Genomic DNA, 27224 nt, shown 5'->3' with positions numbered 1-27224 from the left:
ACCCACTGAGACAGGACGTCTTGGCTTTGGTGGGGGAACAAATGCTGACTGCAGTTGACGGTGTGGCCCTTCTCTTTCCATCAACAGCTGTTGCCAGGTGGGGCCGGCCGGGGGCCAGCAAGCTGCTGCTTGCACCTCAGAAGATCCCACGTTAGAACCGAAGGGGAAAACTTTCCGTAGGCTGTTCAGGTAATGATGTTTAGTGACCTTTCTTACGAAAGACATTATGTATCTTGTGAGTTATTACCATTAAAGATATTTATTTTTTATACCAAATGTCTAAATTCATCTACTCTGTAGAGATCATTTCATCTCCTACTGTATGCTATCTCAGCAGAAACAATGCTTGCCCCAAATGTGTCAGTTCTATTTTTAAAAAGGTCCAGTGACCTATTTCTGTAACTCTCACACACACTGAAAGAACAGCGGAGTCTATTTAGGCTCAGCTCTGTCACTGAAAAGTTACCCCTGCCAGGTGTTCCCTACAGAGGTGCCACCTTGCAGGAAAGAAGCATGATGAAGTAAGAGTATGGTCAGAGTGAGCTCCTGGGAGCATAAACACACACACACACACACACACACACACACACACACACGCACACGCACACTTCCCCAGTTTTGAACAGTGTCCAGATGACTACAGTCCAACTTTAGCCAAACTTGACATTAGGAGATTGCTTAATAATCAACTATTTCCTGGACAAAGAACTTGAAAAGATAATTGACAAAAGAGGAACTCAATTCATCAACTAATACGTGGAAAAAGGGTTAGCTCCTCTAGTAACCACAAAAATGAAAATTGTTAACAGTGCCACTGTCCAAAACTAACCTAGGGTATGAGAAGTCAGGGTAGTGATTACCCTCGGGTGGGGGGCGAGGGGTCAAAGGGGGCATGACAGGTGCTTCTGGGGTTCTGGTAACGTTTAGTTTCTTGATCTGGGTGCTGGTTACTTAGAAGTCTTCACTTTGTAAAAATTCACTTATGATTTGTGTACTTCTCTGAATGTATGGTAAGCCTCACCAAAAATTTTACATAAGAAGACAAGTTCACTTTCTACCTCTTAGGTTATATTATAATAATATATTATATTATATTTTACTTTACATATTATATATACATATATTAGTGATAATAGCCAGTGCAGTGGAAAGCCATCTCAAAGCTGGAATTTTCACATATTGCTAGTGACAGTGCACATTAATACAGCCCTCTTTGGGGAGCGATCTGGCAATATGAATTTAAAAATCTTAGAAGCATTTGTATTTGCTAGCTGCATAATTCCACTTCTGAGACTCTATCTTTAGAAATAATCCTAAATGTCAAAAAAGAGTTATGTGAGTGTGCCTGGATGGCTCAATAGGTTAAGCGACCAACTCTTGGTTTCGGCTCAGGTCATGATCTCAGGGTTCGTGAGATCAAGCCCTGCGTTGGGCTCTGTGCCGACAGCATAGAGCCTGCTTGGGATTCTCTCTTTCTCTCTCCTTTTCTCTCTGCCCTTCCCCTGCTTGTGTGTGCATGCACTCCCTCTCTCTCGAAATAAATAAACATTAAACAAAGGGTTACGTGCACACATGCATTGCAATGTCATTTATAATATCAAAACATTTATAATAGTAAGATGTTGAAAGCAATATAAATGTTCAACTATAGGGCAATAGGTCAGTAAACTCTGATAAATCCATGTGATGACATTTTATGCACTTATTATATAGTACACTAAAGTGAGCAATGACAGAAGGAAACACAATGTAGTAAGAAAAGCAGGATATGAAATTATAGGCACAACTATAACTATGTTTAAAAAAAAAAGAACGCCCCTATGCAGAAAAAATCACGAGAAGATAAAAAAGTGATCAGTGTTCATGTCTGGGTAACAGGACTATGGGCAGTATATTTACTTTCCTGTGTTTTCCAAATTTTATTCAATGAGTCCGTATTACTTTGGTCAAGGAAGTCATGTTGGAAGAGTAAGCCATGTGCCTTTCACTCAGTCTCAGGGGGTGCTGCCCTTTGCTTCTCCCAAATCCCCTCCACTCCTGCCAGTCTGGGTTTTGGTGCCTCATGTCACCATTGCAGGCTGTGGGGGGATGGAAGCATTGAAAACGGTCACCTCTGGGCGGGGAGCATATTGAAGCCCACTACACTCTCCGTTCTGGCTGATGTAGGTTTGGTTCTGATGACCCAGGAAGAACCCCTAAGCTTATCACTAGGGCTACAAGTGTGCCAAGGTCCTACCAAAACACTTGAAATCTGAGGGTGTTGAGGGGGGGGGGACTGTTGGTTCAAAAATACGGGAAGTGCAAAATTAAAATTTACAATTTTTTATTGCAATGGCTACAAAATGTAAATTAGATCCTTTAATTGTTAACATTTGATTTCATAAAATTTCATTAAATTGGAGAGCAATTTATAGGTTTAATTTTTATTATATTCAAGATTTTCTGACTCTTTATGGCCTTTGAGAGAAATAATGATTGATATATATTAAATTCTTTTCTGGTAGCCATATAATTAAAAAAAAAACCTACAAAATTATGAGAGATCTCTCAAAAAGGGCAATATAATTGTGTCTCCTGTGGTATTATGCCTAACTCCAAGTAAGGTGGGGTCTCCACAAGTGAGAGTCCCCTGGGCCAAGCAATCTTTATTTCTCCCCTCAGGTAATAGCGACTCTTAAGAGGCCTCCCATCCCACCTTTGCCCTGCTCCAAAATGAAAATGTATTTAGGTCTGTTCGTGGGAAACATCTTACACTGGCTCCCCAAGCTCTCCTAAGGGAAGTCGGAGCTGACCCCCCAGGCCGGGTAGGCTTCTCTCCTGTACTGTGCTTCCTTTAGTCAAACCACTTTCCTCTTGAGATTGTCCTTATCTGCCTCCATTTATTGCCCCGAGAGTTCTCGGAAAGCAGGGGCCACTTTGTAAAGAACTTTCTTAACAGCGGGAATACTCCTGGAGGTGAGGAGGCAAAGCAGGAAGGGGGAGGGGTGGGAAGACAGACCCAGCTCTGGAGATGGAGGGATGGGGGTAGAGCCTAGGGCTGGTGGGGCAGATGTGAACCTCTGGGTAGGCAGAGGCACCCAGTTCGAGGATACACCAGTCTGGAGTGCAGGAGAGGAGCTCGGATAGAGAAATCGAGTGGTGGCCACCAATATAAATGGGGTGGGGTGGGGTAGAAGTCAGTGCTGTGGCTGTGGCTGTGCCTGTGGCTGTGGCTGTGAGGAGCCCACTTCGGAAGTGTGGGCAGAGAGAGAGCGCTGTGAGAAACCTCACCACTTGTGGGCTGGGCAGAAAACAGAGTGGATGAGAGACAGATAGCAGGGGCTATGAAGTTCTCGGGGTTCCCGCAGAAAGAGGAAGAAAGCTCTGACAGGAGGCAGGAGGCAGGAGGCATAACCACCCCTCCCTCACCAGAGGCCAGAGGTGCAAGGGTGAGTAGTCATCTGCGGATCAGCTCTAGGCCAGGCCCTATACCCAATGCTTTGCAAGAATTATCTCAAGTGAGCTGCAGAACCCTGTGAAGACAGACCCCATTTTACAGACGAACACAGGTTGGCTGAGGAACTCGCGCAAAGACTCATGGGAAGGAAGTGCAAGCGTGTAGACCCGGCTCCAGATTCCATCCCAGAGCTAGGTTGTCTCCAAGTATGACTGCGGCTGGAAGAGCGTCCCCCAGGGGCCGGTTATTAGAAAGCCTCCAGGGAAGTGTCTGTGATGAGGGTCAAAGCCAAGCAGCAGGAGAATCGCTGAGTCAGGGAAAGGGGAAGAAAGACAGGGAGGGACTTTTTCATGAAGCAAAGGGGTATTTGCAATTTCTGAAGTGTATTTGTTATTTTTTTCCATATCAAGAAGCAATCGCCAGTTAATGCTTTTATAATTTTAATGTGTAAAAAATTACCTTAGCTGCTCCCAGGTGGCATGTGGGGCCTGAGGCTGAGAGCTGCCCCTGCCACCACCAACGCGGACACTTTGTACTAATAAGTCTTGTTCTTGTGCTGGATGGTCCCAATCTGAAGCTGAAGAAGTCGCCCTGGGTGCAGGACCACGATGGTGTAAGCCCTGCGGGTGGCCTCTGACATCCTCCTCGTGGGAGGAACAATTGATGGTGTTGTTGCAGAACCTCCTAGAGTTGGCTCTGTCTCTGATGAACATGGGTGTCAGAGGCCAGCAGCTTTCTTGGCCTACGGAGTAAATGGCCAATATAGTGTGGAAGGACTTGCATCCAGTTTCCTGTTTACAATGGATAGTGGGGAAGTTTCTGTTTCATAATGCTGGACCAATCCAATGCACCCAACATCCCACAACTCAGGAGATTTCTTCTACTCATTGGGCTCTTCTGTGTCCTGTTGGTTTGTTTGGTGGCTGGAACAGTCACGGGTTGGAAAGCCTTTTGGGAAGAAATCAGAGGCTATGGATTTGCTCTTGTTCAGGAAGTTTTAAAGGTTGTACTGATCCTCTAATATGAAACGTGGAAAAGGATGGAAAGCACCAGAAAAAGAAGCATCTCTGAAAAGGAAGAAAGTATACCATCGCTTGGACTAGATGTCTTGATATTGAAGAGCCAGGCTTGTTAATGTTTCTTCCCGCTGACCTATACTGACAAACCAATAACAGTTGAGAAAAAAGTTTCTTGTTCCTTAAAGAAAATATATTCCATTTCTAAAACTGTAATACTGAATAAAGTGATTTTTCTTTTACAATGCCCTGTTTTCTCCTTTTTGGAGAAAACACTTCTAAGTTTCAGGATTTCATGTAAAAGCAGGAAGCAAGATCCCATAAGCTGAGAAGTCTGGACCGCTAATGGTGTTTCCCTATGCTGCTTTGCCTTTAAACAGATTGGGAACAGTACATTACTGCAGATACGTCTGTAAGATGGTTTCCTGAACAGTAAGATGTAGGGAAGGAGTAAAAGTAAATCATTTTTCTAATTAAAAAAAATTACTTTTGAACATAGCAATAAAAACCTAAGCATTTCTCCATTCCTTGCCTAACTTCTTCCTTAATGTCACCTGAACTGGTTGTACCAAACATTGGAGGCCTTTCTTTCTTTTTTAAAAAATGTTTATCTTTGAGAGAGAGAGCACGAGCTCAGGGGCACAAGTGGGGGAGGGGGGGGGTGACAGAGGATCCAATGCAGGCTCTGTGCTGACAGCAGAGAGCCCCATGCAGGGCTTGAACTCACAGGAGATCATGACCTGAGCCGAAGTCAGTCACTCAACCAGCTGAGCCACCCAGGTGCCCCTGGAGGCCTTTCCGTTTGTTATTCGACATTATGGATTTTCTTCTAGTTTCTTGGTCCACACATCCCTCTATGAGACCTACCCTGGTCATCCTATAATACTGTAGCCAGCCCCTGGCCTCAAACAGTGGGAACTCCTGATCTCCTTTACCCTGCTGTTTTTTCTTCTTCTTCTTCTTTTTCTTCTTCTTCTTCTCTCCATAGTAACTGTTATCATATAGTAATATTTTTGAGTTGTCTTTTAAGTTTACCGCACAATCCTCCTGATGAGTACGGCGCATGCTCCTTGAAGGCAGGTGTCTTTGTCTTGTTCTGTGACCTAATCCAGGTGTCTAGAGCAGTTCTGGGCACTTAGTAGAAGCTCCATTCAGATTTTTGGGATAAAAAGAAGCATTGTCTCAAGTGGGCTGTGACTCCCTCATAAAAAGGAAAGGGCCGTAGCCCATGTTTGGAAGATGGGCGCCATCTTGCCATAGGTGAGAGAAACAGAAAAGGCATTCCACACAGGGGAGTGACAAGCAAATGCTGCAAGATAAAAGCTAAGTCATTTGAGAGGCAGTAAGTAGGCCAATTTGGCAGTGCCAGGATGTATGGCATTGAATGCTGGAACAAAGGGTGTGGATTTCCTTTATTCTTGTGGCATAAAGGCAATGGGAGGGAAGGAAAGGGTATTTATGGAAGGGTTCTGACTTGACGAGAGTCTTTTTTTTTTTTCTAAGTTTATTTGTTTAAATAGTATTTATACCCAATGTGTGGCTCGAACTCACAGCTGCAAGATCGAGAGTTGCATGCTCCCCTGAGCCAGCCAGGAGCTCCACAAGTGATATTTTAGAAAAATTGATCTGGAGGTGGGGTGGGGTGCCTTTTGGATGGGAACGGTTCCTTCTGGGACGTCTCCCTCAATCCCCACCCCCTGCCTTCATGAGCACTCTGGGGATGTACTGTACCCCCGTTTTCACTGTGCTCTCACTACTCCAGTTTAAGCCAAAATCTGAGTCTTAAGGTGTGGAGCACATCTTCGATTTGAAGGGAGGAGGATTTGGCTCTGACTGCTCTCCTTTCTCTAGGTGAAGTCAGGGGAGGCAATGGCCATGGCCTCTGGCTAGAAATGGCATGTGGCACTTTGGAATGCTTCCTCCCGCTTCTCCCTCCTCAAATTTGTGTCACTGTCCCCCAAAGGGATGAATGAATGCTTGAGATTTCCCTAAGCAACAGTGAAATTCCAAAGAAGTAAAAGGCAGGGAGAACTTTGCCCCATATCAAGAACATGGACAAATTTAGAGCTGGAGGCTTATGTTACAATTGCAAGTCAAACTCCAAGTGGGGTAACCAGCCCATTAGCGCAGGCACGTGAAAACTGACTTTTCTGCCATCCCTACGCACACACACGCGCACACACACACACACACACACACACATACATGTGTGCACACTCTCACATACACACATTCATTGGGCCCTGGAAAGATCAAGGCCAACTGCAAAGTACCCATTCCCCAAGACTCCTAATTTATATTGGGAACTAGCTATAAAGCTCCCCCTGGTCCCCCAATCTTCCCTTGCAATGATAAAGAGCATGTCACATCACACTAAATGTGACACTTAATCAAAACCCATCTTCTTTAACAAACCCTTAACCTCCAGCACATGAGAGTCACCAAGGCCAAGGGACGAGACAGGGAGCCGACTCAGGTGGCACATGCTTTGATTAAGATGATACAGATTTCCTTTTATTTCACTTTCATCAGAGTTGTAAAATTCGAATCTATCCCCTTTTTGATTTGACAACAGCACATTTCAGTAGAGGTTGACACCAAAAAAAGATCAGGACTTGTTCTCTCTTCAACCGGGAGTAGACGATAATTTCTCTGAATCCCCTTCAGTAATGATCGTCAGAGCTTCTGATCTTCCCATAAGCAAGTTTTGCAGAGAACACGGTTAAACCGAAGCACAAACCTGGCTGGCATCTGGTTCCTTTCTTAAGTGGTATCTAAATAGCCTTAATCTCTAGGCCCTGGAAAAGACCTCCCCTTCTCTGCCTCCTTTCTTGGGTCTTTTTTTTCTCAGACTTAAATCCTCAAGTGAATTCTTTTGCCAGATTTCTGGGGCAGGAAATCTACTTCCCTGCCACACAGTACTTGAGAAACTTCTGGGGGCTTCAGCAATTGTCCATTTCTGTAGCATGAGCTATGGTTTTTCTCATGACCAGTGAGGGATTTTGTTTTTAAACTGTTTAATCACTAGCTAGCTCCCAACAATACAAAGGTACTTCTACCTGGTCAATGTGCATTTATTGAATCTCAGTTATGGACGATGTAGATGTCGCAAGAGAAAAAAGGCTTCCTTCTGCTTCCAAGATACTGTCAATCTTGATGTTAAATGTGATACCGGTATATACAGTACAATGTGACAAGTGGCTGCAAGAATTCCAAAGCACGGGCAGTTCATGAATCCAGAAAGCATGAAGCACCTACTGTGTGCAGGACCCTGTTCTAGGCACGGGATACCGCTGTGTACAAAATGGACAACATTCCTGTCTGCAAGACACTTACGTTCTAGTTGGAGCTGGGCAACATTTTCAACTTTTGTACATTCGGCTTTTGAACCACCCACACTTTTGAACTGTATACACTGACCTTCTCCATTCGCCCTTTGCAGACTGAGTTTGGACTTCCACGGACCCGCTGACGAGTGAAATGTCAGAGCTACCACCTGACGTCACAACCATTGGGGCTCCAGTTCAGTCTGTGCAGTGTCAGTGCCCTTATTAGTCACTAAAAATGAAGAGACATTTAAAAAATGAAAGTGTATGTTATTGGTAAGACTTGTAATTCTCATTAACGTATGATTGAGACAAAGATGGAAACCATTAGGAAGGAAAAAAGCAAAATTAGAGAACCTATTTAAAATGTAGAAATATCAAATATTGAGTCTAACAAAGTATAAATAGGATTTTTAAAATTTATTTTTTGTTTCTGTGAGAGCAGTCTTACTTATGAAATATGTTGGCAATAACTTGGGCAGGTCTTTAGCAAGAGCACTTGCCCTATATGTGAGACCTTTCTTTCCACTCCAAAGGACTGGGTGCTGTGGTCAGTACTAAGAAAGGACAGGTATGTCCACCAACAAAAACTAAAAGACAACCTCCTGAATGGCGGAAGATATTTGCAAATGACATATCCAATAAAAGGTTAGCATCCAAAATATATAAAGAACTTACACAACTCAACCCAAAGAAACCAAATAACCCAGTTAAAAATGGGCAGAGGACGTGAACAGACATTTCCCCAAAGACATACAGATGGCCAACAGACATGAAAAGATGCTCAACATCACCCATCGTCAGGGAAATGCAAATCAAAACCACAATGAGATATCACTTCACACCTGTCAGGATGGCTAAAATCAACACCACAAGGAACAACAGGTGTTGGTGAGGGTACGGAGTAAAAGGAACCTTTGTGCACTGTTGAGAATGCAAACTGGTGCAGCCATTCTGGAAGACAGTATGGAGGTTCCTCAACAAATTAAAAATAGAATTACCATGTGATCCAGTAATCAAACTACTGTATTTACACCCCCCCCCAAATATAAAACACTAATTTGAAGGGATACATGCACCTGATGTTTATTGCATCATTATTTGCAATAGCCAGATTATGGAAGCATCCCAAGTGTCCATCGACAGATAAATGGATAAAAAAGATGCAGTATATATATACATTGGAACATTATTCAGCCACAAAAAAATGAAATCTTGCCATTTGCAATAACATGGATGGATCTAGAGACCACATTAAGCTAGTTAGAGAAAGACAAATACCAGATGATTTTATGCATATGTGGAATTAAAGAAAGAAAACGCATGAACAAATTAACAAAGAGGGGAAAAAAAGAGACAAACCAAAAAACAGACTGTCAACTCCGGAGAACAAATTGATGGTTACCAGAATGAAATAGGTGATGGGGATTAAGAGCACACTTATTGAGCACTAATATAGGGAATCACTGAATCACTCTATTGTATTCCTGAAACAAATAAACACTGTATATTAACTATGCTGGAATAAAAAAGAAAAGAAAAGAAAAGAAAGGAATGAAAGAACAGGCATGGCCCAGCACCAGTAAAGGGCACTTACTTTTTACTCAAGGACATAAGGAAAAACAGAATGCCCAGCATATTTCAAAGCAGAAGGGGGAAAATTGGTTTTCTTGTTTTTCCAGAAAGAGGAGATAAGTAATATGGCAAAGAATCTTCTCCTTCCCAAGACCAGGTTAAGGCTAAAGAGTATGGACTAACCTAGAATGAGAACACAGAAGTTGATGCCTAGGGCCAGAGCAGGGAAAGAGTAAGTCAGGCCTGCACTGACTTTTCTAACTGGAGGCCTTTTCCATTGCCCTTCAAAGACTGTCATCATCCCGCCCATGCCCCGCATGGGGACTGGCATAGGATTACCCTGACACATGTCTGTGAATGAGTCAGTGCAGGATGGGACAGTGTAGAATGCGGGGGGTAGTGGGGGTGAAGGCAGCAGGAATGATCTCGAGCTGTAATAGCAAGAACTTTACCTAGTACTTAGTGGCCTGTGTCCTACTCCACCACCCACACACAGGCCCCTGAACTGCTCATGAAGCAATGCAGCACACACAGGAGGAAACCACAGCCCCCAAAGCCAGTGACAGCAGGAGCAAAGAAGGCTGCATTTGCTCTGGGAGAGGAGCTCCTTCCCGCTTCTTGCCAGGCGGAGGGGCTGAGGGTGTTGCTGCACCCCCAGTCAAAGCTCGTATGGATCATCTTGGACTGGGCCCTGTCACTTCCCTATTGTATGCAAGAGCTAACCCCTCCTGACCATGAAGAGGATGAAGAACCTCATTACAGGATTCAGTCACCACTGAGTGGGTAAACATGTGTGTTTGTTGTCCTCTGTGAGCTTTTGTGATAAAATAGTCTATACTTAAAAATTTTTATTATAATTGTTTTTCAACATATATAGAAGTAGAGAGGGTAGTATATAGAATCCCATACACCCATCATCTAGATCTAACCATTAACATCTTACCATATCCTATAGACTGAATGTTAATGTCCCCATGAAAATTTGTATGTTGAAACCTAACCCTGAATGTGATATTGGGAGGTGGGGCCTTTGGGAGGTGATTAAACCGTGAGGGTGGGGCCCTCATAAATGAATTAGTGCCCTTATGGAAGAGACCCTAGAGAGCTCACTCACGCCTTGCGCCACGTTAGGTTACAATGAGAAGGCACCATCTATGAACCAGGACGTGGGCTCTCATTAGAATTTGCTGGCACCTCCATCTTGGATTTCCAGCCTCCAGAACTGTGAAAAATAATTTTTGTTGTTTATACCCAGTTTATAGAATTCCATTACAGGAGCCCAAATGGACTAAGACGCCATCTTTGTTTCATCATGTTTTTTTCTGTTCAGTAGGCTCCATGCCCAACCTGGGGCTTGAAATCATGAACCTGAGCTCAAGACCTGAGATCAAGAGTCAGACACTCAACCAACTGAGGCGCCTAGCTGTACCCATCATGATGTTTTTTTCTTAAGTATTTTAAAATAAATCCCAGATGTCATATTTCACTTCCAAATACTTAGGGGTATACTTTTTAAAAGATGAGGGCATTGTCTTATATAACCACAACACCATTATCACACATATAAAAATTTGTTTACATATTTATTTTTTATGTTTTTTTCCACATTTACTTATCAAAATTAACAATAAGTTCTTAAACGTTTTCTGATACCCAGTCCAAATTCAAATTTTCTTGAAATAGCCCAAGATGTCTCCTTACGGTTGGTACATTTGAATCAGGATCCAAACAAGGTGCACACATTGCATATGGTCGTTAGAACTCTAGTTGCTTTAATCTAGAGGGTCACTTTGAAGTATTAACCAGGGGGTTGCTCTTACCCACCCACCCCCCTGGGCTTCAGTGAATCTCGCCGAGTGGACTCCGAGGGCCCTCCCAGCAGTGCAGGCGATCAGACCAGAGTGACCAGAGTCTGGACGAAGCAGCCTTGGCCTGCAACTAGAAACACAGAGTTTCGACATTTCAGATATGAGGCATGAGATTTGGAAAACTGTACAATGAAGTTTCTGTTCCTTGACTCCAGACAAGATATAGCCTCTTCCTGGAGGACAGAGAGAGAAGATGGACCCCAGGAAAGAAGCAGACCCGAGAAAAGAGTGCACTCCACCCACCATGGGCCTAGGCAAAGGGGCTCTGTTTGCAGCTTGTGCTGAGGAGCTGGGCAGTCAGCCTCCTCAGGGTCCTCTGGTGAGCCCTGCTCCTGATCGGCTCCTTTTGTTAGTTCAGTGGGCGGGGTGCTCCTCTCTTCCAGGAGGACTTTGCAGCCAAGGGTCCACAGCACAGGGAAGCTCCCTCACAGGAAGTGGGGCCCTGGCTACCCAGAGGGTTGGTGGTGCTTGGAAGGAAGCCCCTCCTACCCCCACTCTCTCCCCATCTGGCCGGCACCGTGTTGAGGTCATCCCCGCCGCTGGCCGGGTGACACATACCCTCTTCTGCATCTCTGTAGGGCTGCCTGGTCAACGGCATACTCTCGTGCTCCCTCTGAGAGTTGAGCCATATGCTAGGTTGATTTCTTCCAAATTTGAAACTTTGATCAAAGAATGGCATTTCCTATGTGGGAGGAGAGTGCCTGAAGCCTCAGCTTTGCCCCCCGGCACTGTATTCCAGCTTAAACTGTGCCCTGAACCTCCTGGACCAGAACTAACCATGTTGGTGAACCCCTAGAGAAGCGGCCCCCGAGACCCTGGAGACAGAGTGGAGAGGGTGTGAGCCAACACCCAGATGACAGCTGTGCTCTTGGCCTTCCGGAGTACTGGCTGCCTTCTGTTTGTGCCTGCATGAAAACTTGTTCCTCGGGAGCACATGGGGGGGTGGGGTGGGGGGACACTCATTTTCTTTGATGACCTAGTAGGTGCTCTTTGGGCTCTCGTCCTGTAGTGGCTTTGGTGGCAGTGGCTCTGGGAAGGCTGTGCCCTGCGGGAGGCTTCCTGCAGGACCCCAGAGGTCCTGACTGTACCAGGATGGTGAGGTCTTGGAGAAGGTGCTGCTTTGCTGGCCTCCACGTGTAGCTCCGAGATCTTGGTGGCTGGCAATCTGGTCTGCATCTGATCGATTTTATCTGCAAAGTATTCAGAAAATTTCTCCCCCAAAGAACATGCTGACCCCCTGAAGGAGGGAATGCAGTGTGGGTCGCTTGTTTGAAGACGTTCTCAGTTTTGATGAGGCTTGTGCAGAGACCCAAGATAAGCCTCAGAACACGAGCCAAGCGGGTGGGGGAAAGGCTCCTCTGGTGACACTCCGCATCTTCCCCTGCCTTCCATTTTACGTGTTTACCAATTGTGAAAGCAAATCCAGCTGTTGGGAGGAATTGCTTCCAGATGACATTATGGGAAAGGAAAACACACTTTATAAAAAAGCTGCAGAATAAAAAGCAGAACATGTATGCTTTGTGGGCCAGGATTTCATATGGACTATTTCCTGATATTGTGCAATAAGCCAGCTCCTGGGGTAATAATAAGAACAGTGCAAATGTTCCCTGCACCAGAGTCAGGAGACCAGAGCTGGGACTGGACTTGGCAGAACTTGGGGAAAATCACTTGACCTCCCTAGGCCACCATATTTTTCTCCCTCGCAGGAACCGCTCCCCACCTCACTGGAGATCCCTGTGAAAGCCTCAGAAAACATCTTCGGCATGTCGAGTGATGTGCGAGAACCAGAAGAAAGCAAGGACATTTTGCTTTTGGAAATGGGATGCGTTTCTCAGCCCCCCAGCACAGAAATTTGCTGTGTTGGCTTTCTCAAAGATTTTAGAAGCTCTCTAATGAGCTGGAATTAAAGTGTCCCTTTACTAATTTGGTTTTACAGGTCACTGGATAAAACCTACTTAGAGTGGTTTGGAAGAGGATTAGGACATTTGCGTCTCTTCCAAGTTGACTTTCCAGGCAGGGTCAGTCAGCAGCTGGAGACTCCCTTGGCTAGGGGCCAGAGCTCTTTTGTAAGCTGCAAGTTTGTAAGGGCCTGGTGAGCACACTGTAACTCTATTATCCAAGAAATGGACAGTTTGCAGGGAAATGAAAATGTAAATGTATAAAAACAAGGCACACATTCGTGAGTCGGGCTGCCTACAAGAAGGCCAGCACCGCAGTTCGCCAGGGCGAAGCAAACATTTGAGACCACCGAGCCACCCTCCAGACTCCTCCTGGGGCAGTGCGGACATCAGTAGCTCCAGAATTGCCTTATGCTCGGGAAATTTCCATAGACTAGGACTGTGGCTATGGAAATTAAAATTAAATACGATTTAAAATGGTTTCTCAGTCCTACCAGCCACATTTCGAGTGCTCAATAGCCACATGTGATGAGTGATTACCGTGTGAGACAGTACGGATAAAATGAACATCCACTCATTTATCCAACAGATATTTATTTACAGAGTGTCATGGCAGCGAAGGGAGTACTTAACATTTCTGCCCTCATAGAGTTTATGTTCTAAAGGGGAAGATAAACAATGGACAATAAATATAGTAACTTTTTCCATCAGTTGTGATCCCAGCAGGAAACAGATGACTTAGTCAATTGAGTAATCGAGACAAGTTTCATGAGAGGATTTACCAAGATGTGGGCGGACTTCAGGGTTTGAGACTTTGAGAGTTTCTCTTTGAGAAAGAAAACGGAGTTGCACCTGAGAACTACCCACTGTGGGGGAATTAGTGCCCACGCTTGAGTCTAACAGGGCAAGAGAAGGGGCAGTCACCAGAACCCAGTGAGAACTCTGGGTGGGGGCTGTGGCCTCTGCTAGAGGGACCTGGCCAGGCCAGGCACCCCAGGTGGGGTGGGAGCCTCAGGACTGGACCCCATTCTCCTTTATTCTCAGGGCTCCTGCCTGTGCCCCCCACTGGCTGGCCCCCAGGGAAGCCACAGGCAGGGAGTCCCCTGGGGCACAGAGCAGAGTGGAAAAGAGTGGAGAGGAATCTGGACAGACAAACAGCATTAGCACAATCATGCAGTATATTAAAAGGCAATAGGCACAGGAGGAAGAGAGGCAGCTAAGAGGCACCGGAACTGATGAGGCAGGGTAGCCAAGTAAAACAAACGGCCTGAAGTGCAGACTCCCCTTCCTTTGCTCTCCCACCACCCCTCTCTTTCCTGTCACCCTCCTCGGAGTCCTGCTATCATCTCTGTGCTGCTTCCCTGCCACTTGTCACATCCCTTCCCTCTGGGCACCCTCACAAGGTCTCTGGAGCCAAAGCAGGGCAGTTCTGGCTAATTTTCGGTGAGTCTCTGTGCTCGGTTTACTTCGAAAGCTCAGGTGGGGGGCGCCTGGGTGGCGCAGTCGGTTAAGCGTCCGACTTCAGCCAGGTCACGATCTCGCGGTCCGTGAGTTCGAGCCCCGCGTCGGGCTCTGGGCCGATGGCTCAGAGCCTGGAGCCTGTTTCCGATTCTGTGTCTCCTTCTCTCTCTGCCCCTCCCCCGTTCATGCTCTGTCTCTCTCTGTCCCAAAAATAAATAAACGTTGAAAGCTCAGGTGGGGCAATTTTTTAATTTTTATTTTTTCCTCACTCATATCTTTTTTCTGTTCTTGGAATTCAGTCCAGAATATCACGTTGTATTTACTTGTCATGTCTCCTTAGTGTTCTCCGGTCTGTGACAGTTTCTCAGGCTTCCCTTGTCTTTCATGACCTTGACACTTTTGAAGAGCATCGGTCAGGTACTTTGTAAAATGTGCCTCAATTTGGGTTTGTCTGCTGTTTTCTCATGACTGGACTGGGGTGTGAATTGTTGGGAAGAAGACCACACAGGGGAAGTGTCTTTCTCAAGACATTGAATCAGGGGGTTCATGATGAGTACAACGCTACAGCTGATGTTAACCTTGACCACTTGGTTAAGGTGGTACCTGTCAGGTTTTGCAACAGTAAGGTTACTACTTTCTTAAAGATTTTTTTTAATGTTTATTTTTGAGAAAGAGAGAGACAGAGCATGCAGCATGCACAGGGGAAGGGCAGAGAGAGAGGGAGACAGAGGATCCTAAGCGGGCTCTGCACTGATGGCACAGAGACCGATGCAGGACTTGAACCCACGAACCGTGAGATCATGCCCTGAGCTGGAGCTGGACGCTTAACTGACTGAGCCACCACATGCTCCATGTTACTAACTTTCTTTGTTACCAGTAAGTCACTAAATCCAGCCCACACTCCGGGGAAAAGGAATGAAACTCCTATTCTAGAGGAAGGAGTATCAACGAATTTGTGGATATATGTGAAAACCACCACAGTAATTAATTATTATTTTTGGGTAGATGATCTGGGGCAACACAAAGATCCCGTTTCTCCTTAAAGCCTCACCCACCAACTTTCACATTCCTCAGAGGATCTTGCCTGCCACCATTATTACCACAGGGCTCTAAGGCGATTTTGTACTTTCCTCATTCCTTCTACATTTACAATTTGGAATCCTTCTTTAAGGGCAGTTTTTCTCTTCTACTCATTTATTTATTCGGTCATTTATTTTTTTATCAGTATGGACTCATGGGTGTTTGTTTTTGCTTTGACTTATAATCTCATGCTACTGGTATGTATTCAGCGCTCAAAATGTTCCAGGTTTGGACACTGGGAACTTCTTCCGGTTTGCCCCTGTGTCCTCCTGACACGCCTTCATCCTTTTTGTGATTTGCTTTGTTCTGAGCACGACTTTACTTTCTGTCAGTGTACAATGTCCCAAGCTCACCCCATGTTTTCAGCCCCAGCCGTAGAATCTGCCATTTCTCCAGAGGGCCTCCCAGGGCATTTTTAATTTCTTTGCTGATATGCTGATGGCTTTATTAAGGGCATAATGTGCTGCCAGATTCAGAATCCTATCCTTACAGGCAACTGTCACAGTGGGAAAGAATCTGACAGATCCATTGTTCCCGACCTGGCACCTAATAGTTATGTGACCTTGGGCACATAACTACGTAAGCCTCGGTATTCTCTTCTGTAAAATGGGGAATAATAATTGTACTTCCTTATGGGGTGAGAGCATTAAATGCGAGAATGCACGTGAGACAGTTCACATGCCTGTCCTAACTATCCAATAAATGTTTTTTGGTGATAATGAAGATGCTGCTGTTCCTGGTACAGGTGACTGGTTTTAAGGGAAGACTGCCTGGCTTTGTAACTCTAATAAAACTCTCTGCCTCAGTTTCTCATCAGTAAAATGGGGATAATAACAATAACGATCTCATAGAGCTTTTGTTGGATTAAATGAGTCCAAACACACAAAGTCAATACACACTCAGAACAGAGCCTAGTAAGCCTGTGTTAACTATTAGCTGTTGTTTTTTTTTTTTAATTTTTTTAATGTTTATTTATTTTTGAGAGAGACAGAGCATGAGCGGGGGAGGGGCAGAGAGAGAGGGAGACACAGAATCTGAAGCAGGCTCCAGGCTCCTGGCTTGTCAGCACAGAGCCTGACGTGGGGCTCAAACCCACAAACTGTGAGATCATGACCTGAGCCGAAGTTGGACGCTTAACTGTCTGAGCCACCCAGGCGCCCCCTGTTTTTTTAATTATTACTATTGTAGACTAAATGTCTAGTTCCTTTGGTGTTATCCTCCCGACGGTTGGTAGGCCAAGAATTACGGCATAAAAATTAAACGATATAGTTAAAAAAAAAAAACCCAACTATGAAATGTAAAGATAAAAGATGGTTAACATCATGCGGTTATCATCCTTAAAAGGAGAACAGCCAAATTCAAATTCATAACTAGTTTGATCACCGTCATGTGCTGCTGACATTTCCTCCTCTGAGGTGTTGACAAATGGCTGAGAAAGAATTACTCAATTCACATTTGCCTCACACTGATGCATGAGGCCCAAATGGCCCACGGCTTTGGGGAAACTCTTTGTAAATCCATCAAATTTGGCCATTAAAAAATGATAACTATGATCAGCCGATGCTGAGGGACCCATTTTGTGGAAAAAAAGAAATGAAACCAACACAGTTAGTGACACAATAATTAGGACGCAGGGGAGACTGCTGACAATTTGGAGATGTTTTCTTGGAGAAAATATCAAATGACTTTCAGTTTGCAGGACATTAATAGATAATTAAATTGACAATTTATTGTCGCAGAGTGACAGTTGTTCCCTTCTCTGTGCACATGAGTCAAGCATCTAAAGGCAATTCTTGCCCTATCTTAATTGCGGGATAGAGTGCCATGAAAAGTCCTTCCCTCCCGCTGAAAACCCCAATACATTTCCTTGTTAAGAACGTTAGGATTTTCTCACTATTGGCCTCAAAGTGTGGCCAAAACTACACCAGGATGGGTTATTATTAATTCAATTTTTTTGTTGTTGTTTTAATAAACTTATGTTTGAAAACCATGAGTGCCCAAGTTAGCCTCATCCTCACCAACAGTATCATGGGGCCGTGGACTCTGATGATGATGAGAAATGTCAGTTGACCTCAGCCAACAGCTAGGTGGGGTCTCTCCTCCCTACAAAGAAAAACCCACTTGTGACCTGGCTGGGAACAGAAGCGGAATGGACAAGGGCCTGTAGGAGAAAACCAGGCTCTCCTCGTTGAGGCCATTTTCTCCAAAATAAGACAATGACACTGGCAGCAACCTTAAGGGATACACGTGTGTTCATTGTTGACAGACATTAGCATTCCTGAGGTCCAAGGATGAGAGACAAGGTGGCTGAGAGAAGTGACGGTGAAGATGTTCAGTGGGTCCACAAGGTAGAGGCAGGCAGTGGGACCTGTAAAGCCATCTCAAGCACACTGTGGTGGGGGCTCACTGGATCAGGAGGGGTCCTCTAGAGCCTGTTCTGGTGATGTGGCAGTCTGCACTACTCTCTGCTTTGGTCACTGCCCAATGCAAGGAAAATGGGTCTGAGTAAAGGCTTAAGGCTGACAAAGATGCTGAGTTGCAAACATCTGGATTCCATCAACGTGAGCACAATACTAACAGTTTTTATTGGAGCATACCATGCAAGGAGTAAAGCAGGGACAAGTGAGGCTAGAGAGGGGTCGGTTGTGGAGGGCCCTGTGGGCAAGGCGAGGTATTTCCAACTTTATCCTAATAAAGTCCAGATAAAAGATGAACTAAACTAAGGTCGTTTGTTGAGAGGGTGGAGAAGAGATAACAAGCTGCTAAGTTCAAACTTGATGGCTGACCTGATGCAGGGGCTGTAGGAAGAAGAGGAGCTTATGATAACCCCTGGGTATCTAGCATAGGTAACAGATATCATAGCCAACGACAGGAATAGAGGAGGAAGAGTGGGATTTGGGGTAAAGGTGATGTATTCTGTTATTTTTTTTTTTTAAGATTTTATTTTTAAGTAATCTCTGCACCCAGCGTGGGGCTCGAACTCACAACCCCAAGATCAAGAGTCACATGTGCTACCGACTGAGCCAGCCAGGTGCCCCATATTCTGTTATCACATGATGAGTTGGAGGCATCTGTGGGATCCTTTTTGGAGACATCTGGTCTTTGGACACACTGACCTAGAGTTCAGGACAGAGGGATGGGCCTGAGCAACAGATTTGAGAGTCCCAGTGTCCTTATGATAATATAAGCTGTGGGCACAAATAACCTCTTCAGGGAGAAGAGAAGGAAAGGAAAGGTTAACTTAATAACACAAGGAAGGAGAGAGCGGATCCCATGAAGGAGAGTGAGAAATAGCAGTCAGAAAACTAGTGGAGACCAATGTAATCAATTGTTAATTTGTTTCTCCTTGAGGTAATCTCAGCCAAACTAGCCGGACAGTATTTGGGTCCCTCTGTGGTAACCCTTCAGCAACTTGGTTCAGAACTCCATCCCTTAAAAAGCAAACAAAAAAACTACAGTTGGGTGAGATGTTTGGCAAAAAACAAATGCAAACTGTATTGGGTAGCAGTTTTGAAACAATTGGTAATTATATAAATATAATTACATTTATAGGGGTGCCTGGGTGGCCTAGTTGGTTAAGCATCCGACTCTTGGTTTGGGCTCAGGTCATGATCTGATGGTGCATGAATTGGAACCCCACGTCGGGCTCTGTGCTGACAGGCACATTGCCTGCTCTCTCTCCTCTCTGCCCCTCCCCCACTCTCTCTGTCTCTCTCAGAATAAATAAAAAACATTAAAAAAATAAATATAGTATGTGTGTACCAGAATTCCTCCCCAGACTCAAGTATTTTGAGAACCTAGAGGGAGTGGGATTATAAAACAACATTTCGAATTCAGCAAACATGCATGTTCCCCTCATCATTTCTATTCTATTTGCTTTACTTCGGAAAATTTAGTGTTTTGCTACCAAGGCAAAGCCAAGATTCTGTTATTGTTTTTTTGATGGGTAAACCAAGGTACTGGATCCTGATGACTTTTTCACATAGGTTATTAAAATCAAAACAGTAATAAGATCATCACATATTATGCCCATTATCAATATTTTTCTATGTTATGAAGACTGAATATCACTTACCTGGCACTCATACTTCCTTTATTGATAGTAGTTATAAAACAATGTCTCTCAAGCTTCTTGTGTTCTTATCACACTATGGAATAATTTTTGGTGACATGGCAGCCTAGAAGTTACGAACTGGCAGCCCACGGGGTGAGTTTTGATGGTCCTGCAAGTGTGTTTTAGAAGCCTGACCTAGCTGACAACATTCGGAAGTCAGGGGATTTCACATAACAGTTCAGATGTCTGGCTTCTCTTGAAGGACTGGGTCAACAATCAGCGTCTGCTTCACGGTGGCTCTGCCTGCAGACCACGCCTGTCTTCTCCCATTCTGCACTCCCAGACTCTCACCTTTCTATTCCCCATCTCTTCCCTGTAGGCATCTGCGTGGGAGACCAGATCCCTCCGCTCTAGGCCAACCGACAGCTGCTCAAGGTGAATGGCCAACACCAGTTGTCACTTCATTATTTGTGTGCGTCTCCTCCTGCCATTGGAACTCCTTAAGGGCTGAAGTTTTTACTTGCTTCCTGTGCTTGTGTGCCGACCGTGCTGTGCTAGGCCTGGCACACAGGCCCTCAATAAAAGTTGGGTTAATGAATCTATGAGGTTTTAATTCTTTGCAAGCAGTTGGCTACAGATGAAGAAGGGGAAATTGCAATGATTTGCCTGAGGTCCCAAAGCTTAGAAATCCCGGGTATGAGATTAGTCCAATCGGCCTGTGATGAAGCTGTGAATAGAGAACAGGCTTGGTGTTCGGGTGCATTTCTTGACAGATCCATCAGGCCTCACGTGCGGATTCCTGGGAATCTCTTTTGAGTCACAATGTGCATTCAAAGGCTCTGAGGGATTCTGTAGTAAAACACACAACTTGTTTTATTTGGTTCAGCTGAATGATTTCCTAGTCTTCATCTACTTTTTCACTATTTTTACACTCAGTCTTTGATTCATAACATCCCCTCTTCTCAGCTGTACTAAATGGCAAGCAATTTTTTTTTTAATGAAGGTAAAATACAAGTATCCTGGTTAAGACGATTTTGCAAGAATTTTGTGACAGTCCCACAGCTCCCTGGGATCTTCTTCAAAGTATGGCTAAAACCATGTTGGGAAATGTGGCTTTCACTGTGGTGTTCTTAGAAGTCAAGGTTAAGCTGTCTTGTTTCTTTTTCTCCTTGGACTGGGCGGTAAATCTCTGAAGATACAATACCTTAAATTTGTATGGCAATTTATAGTTTACATTGTCACATGCATCAATCTGCTTTTCCTTACAACAACATTGAGGGTAGGGCTTATTATTATTCCATTTTATAGGCAAATGATCTCAAAGAGCTTCCCTGACTTGTTCAAGGCCTAAAACTAGCTAGAGGTAATGCCGAGATAAGCCAATCTTTTTATTCTCCGTCTGACCATCTTTTTGTAGTTCCATCCGACTCTCTTCCTCGAGCACATCCTTTTGCTTTTTGGTCAAGTCAGAACGTTGGCTCTAAATTCCTAAGATTTGGGGTTGTGATCCCCTCACCTAAACCTAAAATACTGGCTCCGCTGTTCTCAGTGAAGTCTTGAGGGCCACCAAGGAAAGGCGCTAAAGACGGTTCTAGCACCTCGAAGGCCTGGAGGGCACACGCAGGGGAGTCAAGGGGGCTCCCCTTGAAGAGGTCCAGGACGCAGGAGATGCAGGTCTGGCCCCGGACTTTTGCTCTTTCATCTAAAATCTTGCCCACTCTCCACCGCGCCTCAGGGCCACAAGCCCCTTCTGCGTCCGAACATTTCCTCTCAGGAGCTGCAACCTTGCCTTACTTCCTCCGGCGCTAAGGAAGGAGCCACCGTGTGTGAAAAGCTTAATTTGCTGAAGGAGCCTCGTGGAAACCCCCTTGCGCGCCTTTAACCTGCTGGGCGGGAGTCGCAGGCTCAGCGCCGGGTGTTTGCTGAGTCTGGGTCCAGAAGTGCTGGGACGCAGGCGGGCTGGCGGCCGGGGCCTCAACTTCCACAGCTTCCAGCAACCGGGGGAGGGAAGGGGTCCGTTCCTCGGCGGGGGGGCGGGGAGTGAGGAGGGGGGGCCCTCCCGGCCGAGCGCGGGGAGGAGGAAGGGGCAGCGCTCGGGTGAGAGAGGGGAAGGAGAACCGAGTAGGGAGAGGGTGGCAGGGGACGGGGTGGGCGCGGGGAGGGGGGAGGGCGGAGCGGAAGGGGAGGCGGGGGAGGCAGGGGCTCTGGGGGCGGCGCGCCCGCGGGCGGGGCGCGGCAGCGGGTGGCTGTGACCGGCCCGCGCCGGCCGTGCCGGGGCCACGGCGCCTGAAGCCGGGCGCTGGGAAGGAGTACGGGGTTGGGGGGAGGGGGGGGATGGCGAGCGGTTCCTGACGTCGGAGGGGGCGTAGAGTTCTCTTTCCCGCGCTGGTCGCCGCCGCCTGGACGCCCGCCCGGCTGGGCCCGAGCGTCCAGGTGGAGGTGGGGCGGGGGGGGGGGGGGGGGGGGGCGTTGACCGCTAGGGGCTCAGCGGAAGTCGGGGCAGAGACCTGGAAGGAGGGGCGGCTGGTGGAGGCCCCTCCGGCCCGCCGGGGCCAATTCAGATTTGCTCTTGCCGCTCGGTTAAGCGTGGATTTAAGAGTGGAGCGCAGGCACTCTGTGCTCTCGGGGGAAGGCGGCGGCCAAGAGTGCATCGCGCTGCGGGTGCTCAGATCTGAAGGGCGGGAGCTCGGTGGTCGGGGTTCCAGTGCGACTCCTGCGGGAGTCCTCAACCAAGCCGGGGCTCCCGGTGCTGAACCAGAGGTCTTCGTTTCTGTGGGCCCCACGTTGGAAACTTGAAGTCGTGAGGGGCTCTCTCTTCCAGGCAGAAGGTGTGTGTGAATGCGAGCGTGTACCGAGGTACGTGAGCAGCAGTGAGTGTCCGTGGAGAGTGAGGATCTTTATTCCAAGAACCCCAGCTCGCCAGACCTTTAGGGATGGGTGGGGTGAAGGGTTAGGGCTACCTGAAGGTGAGGCAGCTTGTCCGACTTCAGGATGGCAGGAAATCCCCAGGGAAGTCCTGTCTTCCAGTATGACCGGAGGGCTGAGCATCTTAATGGCAGACCACGGCCTCCAGCCTCCATTCCGGTCCTGCCCGAGGAGGAGATCTCCTGGGAAGCTTATCATCACCGAATGACAAATACTCCATTTGTTTACCTCTTCTCCTCTGCTCCCTACCATAGACTGCAAGCTCATACTTTGCTTTCTGCTAACACTTGATTGGATGTTTCCCCCTCTTCTTGGACTCTCCAGTCTCTCTTAAGCCTTTGGACATCGCATAGAAGGCAGTGTTAAGAGCCCAACTTTGGAGACAGACTGAGATATTAGCTCTATGATCTGAGGCAAATTACGTGCCTCCTCGCACTGCAGTGTCTACTGCTGTAAAAGGGAGAGAATAGTAGTACTCACCTCCCAAAGTTCACCGGAGGATTAAATGAAATGATTCATGTAGAATGTATCTAGTCTTATTTGTCGAAGCCAGGAGCACCCACTTACTCTTAAGCTACCTTTGGTATCCCCCCTTCTGTACCCCTTTACTTTGCCACCTAATTAAACAGGGGGTCGCTTGACATGTTTTCTTTGTGTACAGACGGTTTGTTTCTTCAATCTGCTTTTTAATTTCTTTAAACATAGTCACTTTTATTTCTATCTGTACTCAGTGTCATCAGTTTGATACATTGCACAGAGCTTGTGTTCAATAAACATTTTTTGATTGATGAATAGAATCTCACTGATATTATTTTCTAGAGAGCGGTCTTTCTAGAAAGTTTGAAGTTATGGAAAAGGAAAACTCTTCATGGGGCAGGGTAAATAGAAGAAAACTTGATAGGTGAACTTATCTTGTTAGATTAGGGCTGTAAAAATGCATCATGTATAGTAATCTCAGCTATATAAAGAAGACTGCAAAAAAGACAATTGGAAGCAAATGCACCAAATGTTAGAGTTGATACCATGGTCAAGTAGGATTATGAGAGTGTGTGTGTGTGTGTGTGTGTGTGTGTGTGTGTGTGTGTTTTCTCTTGCTTTATACTTTTTAGACCTTTGCAACTTTTCTACAGTCAGTATGTATTACACCATTACTCAGGAAAATTACTTTAATTATGTAATTTAAGTAATAAAAGTGATCATATTTTGGACATTTACAGGTGGAGGGACATACCTGAGAGTAAAACAATGGTTTTCCTCCATTTTTTTTCCCAGACCAGATCAGTCTACTGATTTGTGCGAGAAAATCAACTTATCAGTTTGAGAGGTAGAAACATTTTCTTTTTCAGTGACCAGAATACTTGTCTTGACTATTTAAGAGGACTTCCTTTGAAGTGTCAAGATCCCAAACAGGGAGCCAAAATTATAGAAGGGTTCATATTAAATCCAGAGTCAAGGCAAAGTGATTAGAATGGTTGTAACAGCCTACTGAACTTTGACCTTGCCAGTGATTTTCTTTTTGAGCTTAAAAATGTAACAGTGCCATCCTGCTTGTATTACTGTAACCCTTTTTCCTTTAATGTTTATTTATTTTTGAGAGAGAGAGCGTGCGCGCCCACACACGCACATGGGGGAGGGGCACAGGGACAGAGAGAGAGAGAGAATCTCAAGCAGGTTCCATGAGGAGCCCATCTTGGGTCAGATCTCCTTACACTGGGATCATGACCTGAACCCAAATAAAGAGTCAGATGCTTAACCAACTGAGCTACCCAGGTGCCCTTATAACCTTTTTTTTTTAATGCCAGATTTACAATTTACTTCAAACTAAGTTGCCTTCCATTTTTATTGAAAATTAGGGCAACACCTTGACTTCTATGTGCACAGTCATTCATTTAACAAAATTTACTAAGTACCTACCAAGTGCCAGGCGCCAGGCTGATGCTGAGAATCCCAGGCAACACCTGGTTCTTATCTTCCAGGAGCTTGGCATCTAGATAATGGACATGCATATTTATAAACGATGATGTATAGGGGCGCCTGGGTGGCGCAGTCGGTTAAGCGTCCGACTTCAGCCAGGTCACGATCTCGCGGTCCGTGAGTTCGAGCCCCGCGTCAGGCTCTGGGCTGACGGCTTAGAGCCTGGAGCCTGTTTCCGATTCTGTGTCTCCCTCTCTCTCTGCCCCTCCCCCGTTCATGCTCTGTCTCTCTCTGTCCCAAAAATAAATAAATAAACGTTGAAAAAAAAATTAAAAAAAAAAAACGATGATGTATAGAGAATTATTACGGAGGCTCTGGTAGGTCCCTGAATAGACAAACTTACAGCAGCAAGTGTCACATGAAGGAGTAACCAGTTCTCGTGGGGCAAGAGGACAACGAGAAGGAGGAGGCAGGAAAGCATCATAGAAAACTAGTTATCTGGCTGATTATGAGTCTTTAGCTTACAAGTGGTTAGTCCTTCCTGATGTGAGACAATTATTTTTTTCTGTACTTTGCTCTGATCATGTTGTTTTATACTCTAGCCATCTGATTACATTCTCCGATACATTAATGGTATGCTTTGTGATTCCTTCCTTTGTTGATAGGTGCAGTGAGTTTATAACATTCAAATTCTATTCCATCATATTCTACGGACTGGCCAAAATTTAAAAATATGTAAGTCCTTTTTTCATGTATGATTTAGACTTCTAAGACAACTTAAACCTTAAACTTTTTATTTGTACTTAAAACATATAATTGTACATTCATTTCCCAGTTTTTAGGTGTGGGGCTCACTGTGTGGGTTTGCTGATTGGAAATGCTCCTTGTTTTTCTTGCAAAAGCCCCATTCTTGATACCTTGGGTTTAGGATTGCCAACCTTTGTTTTTCTATAGCAGGAGAGAGAGTTTAAAGACACTTGTAAACAATATTAGTGTGGAGTTCTTTTAGGCTTTATAATTTCTTTCCTCATTTTTTAGTTTTCTAGCTTGCAACTAATTTGACATCAGTTTTTGTTATTTATTTTTTAGTGACCTGCCTTTATAGTCTTTTCAAAATGTTCAACTTCATTTTTACATTATTTTTCATGTCTGGCTTTAAAATTTACTTGTTTTGGGTTTTCTTTTTTTGCACTCATGTTTCACTTTTGATGCCATAAATATAAACCCATTTTAGAATAAATAACTGATTTTAAGCATACAATATAACTGTTCTATACTGTTTCATTTTAAAAATGCCAGTCATGACTCAGTGAATTTATGTCAACCCAGTAAATTGATATGAATACTTACACTTTGAAAAATACTGTGATAAAGAGTAGCCTGCTAACATTCAGGGCACCTGGCATCATTGGGGGTTAAAGAGAGTTAGAGAGCAAAGGTAATCCAGTAAGTTGGTTAAGTAATGTTCCATTAAGAGAGCTTCTCCTGTATTCAGATTTTGTTGTATTAAATTTTTGGGTCAACCACTAGGGTTTGCAAATTTCATTGCATTCAAGTTTTGGCTCCTCTGTTTTGAGTTTTGAAGCTGGAGTAGATCTAAAACTCTCAAAACTTAGAGTTGGTGCTAATGGCTCACAGAGTTCATATAATATATTTAGCCAACCATAACTGAACCATTTGATGATATCCTTTTCCATGGATAGTACAAGGAGATTAATTGATAAAATGGCTAAGCTAATATAAGAAAGCATTTTTTCAAGTTTATGATAATGTCTGAGGCCTCTAAGAACCTCCACTTAAGCCTTAGCCTTGTGTTCTCTCCAGGGAGAGAAAGATATTTGATGGAATCAGAAAAGGATATGCAAGCAAGAATATTTAAGTTGAAATCAAGACCTTTCTTCTCCTCAGTGAAGGCTCCAAGTTACAAAAGATATTGGGGGCTATCCTGCCACAGAGCATAGGAAAGACAGGTGGATATTTTCCTGGGTTGATAGCTCTAGCTACCTTGTTGTGCATACTAGCTTTCAGAAGTTAACTCCTTTTCAAAATGCCTGTTGTTCAAGAAAGATGGGGCCAGTGAAAGAATGGACTAACTGTGGTAAAATATCTGGGAATCTCCACTTGTGCATTAGGTACCTCAATTCTGTTTTTAATGAGGGCATGCTGTATAACATACTTCATATCTGCGGATGTCAGGCCCGGAACCTTAGAAGTAGGTTGGGTGTGGAGATTGCCAAGAAACAGGACTGGTGGAGGGTGTTCACTAGGCACATCTCCTGACATTATTAGCTGTTTTTTGAACCTTCCAAAATGGATAGAGTTAGAGAGATTGCAGTTATAGAGAGGATACATTAATGTCAGAGAGAGAAGTCAACCAATTCTGCAAACTGGGCCTAATGACTGCTCGTCACTATTGTGTAGTTCCCCAAATTCACATTGTCAATATAACCAGAGTGACCAGGCTCTCAGGGACCGAGTCATGCTAGCCAGACTCACTGAAGACTTGAAAGAACGGAACATCAGTTCACAATGGAGATATTCATCTCTAGTGACCAAGAGAGGATCCTCTTGGATATATGTTCTCCAGGATCCTCTGCTAAATCCTGGGTACCTGGGGAACCATCCTAGTAACCAGAAAGTTGTTTAGGGATCTTAAAATCACAAAGAGAAA

General features: G+C 45.0%; 2 long non-coding RNA genes across 4 annotated transcripts in view; one reads left to right on the top strand and one right to left on the bottom strand.

Moving 5' to 3' along the window:
- LOC123599094 overlaps window positions 1-20312 on the top strand; it is a 36037-nt gene extending 15725 nt beyond the window's left edge. The window contains exons 2-4 of one of the 2 annotated variants that reach the window (XR_006712976.1): window positions 88-189; window positions 2662-2804; window positions 20094-20312. This is a non-coding gene — a long non-coding RNA (uncharacterized LOC123599094). The remainder of the gene's footprint in view (window positions 1-87; window positions 190-2661; window positions 2805-20093) is intronic. The other variant, XR_006712977.1, reaches the window with a different exon arrangement.
- LOC123599093 lies at window positions 10918-20100 on the bottom strand. 2 transcript variants are annotated; one of them, XR_006712974.1, is made up of 2 exons: window positions 19736-20100; window positions 10918-12709 (listed from the first exon to the last, which is right to left on the bottom strand). It is a non-coding gene; the product is annotated as an uncharacterized LOC123599093 (long non-coding RNA). The 2 variants fall into 2 exon arrangements; XR_006712975.1 differs by having other exon boundaries at window positions 10918-12663.
- Window positions 20313-27224: the final 6912 nt, after the last annotated feature.

This window comes from Leopardus geoffroyi, chromosome C1, assembly GCF_018350155.1.
Source record: "Leopardus geoffroyi isolate Oge1 chromosome C1, O.geoffroyi_Oge1_pat1.0, whole genome shotgun sequence".
Lineage (NCBI taxonomy): Eukaryota > Metazoa > Chordata > Mammalia > Carnivora > Felidae > Leopardus > Leopardus geoffroyi.
Note: the sequence above shows the minus strand (reverse complement) of the source record. Positions and strands in the feature narration are given on the sequence as shown.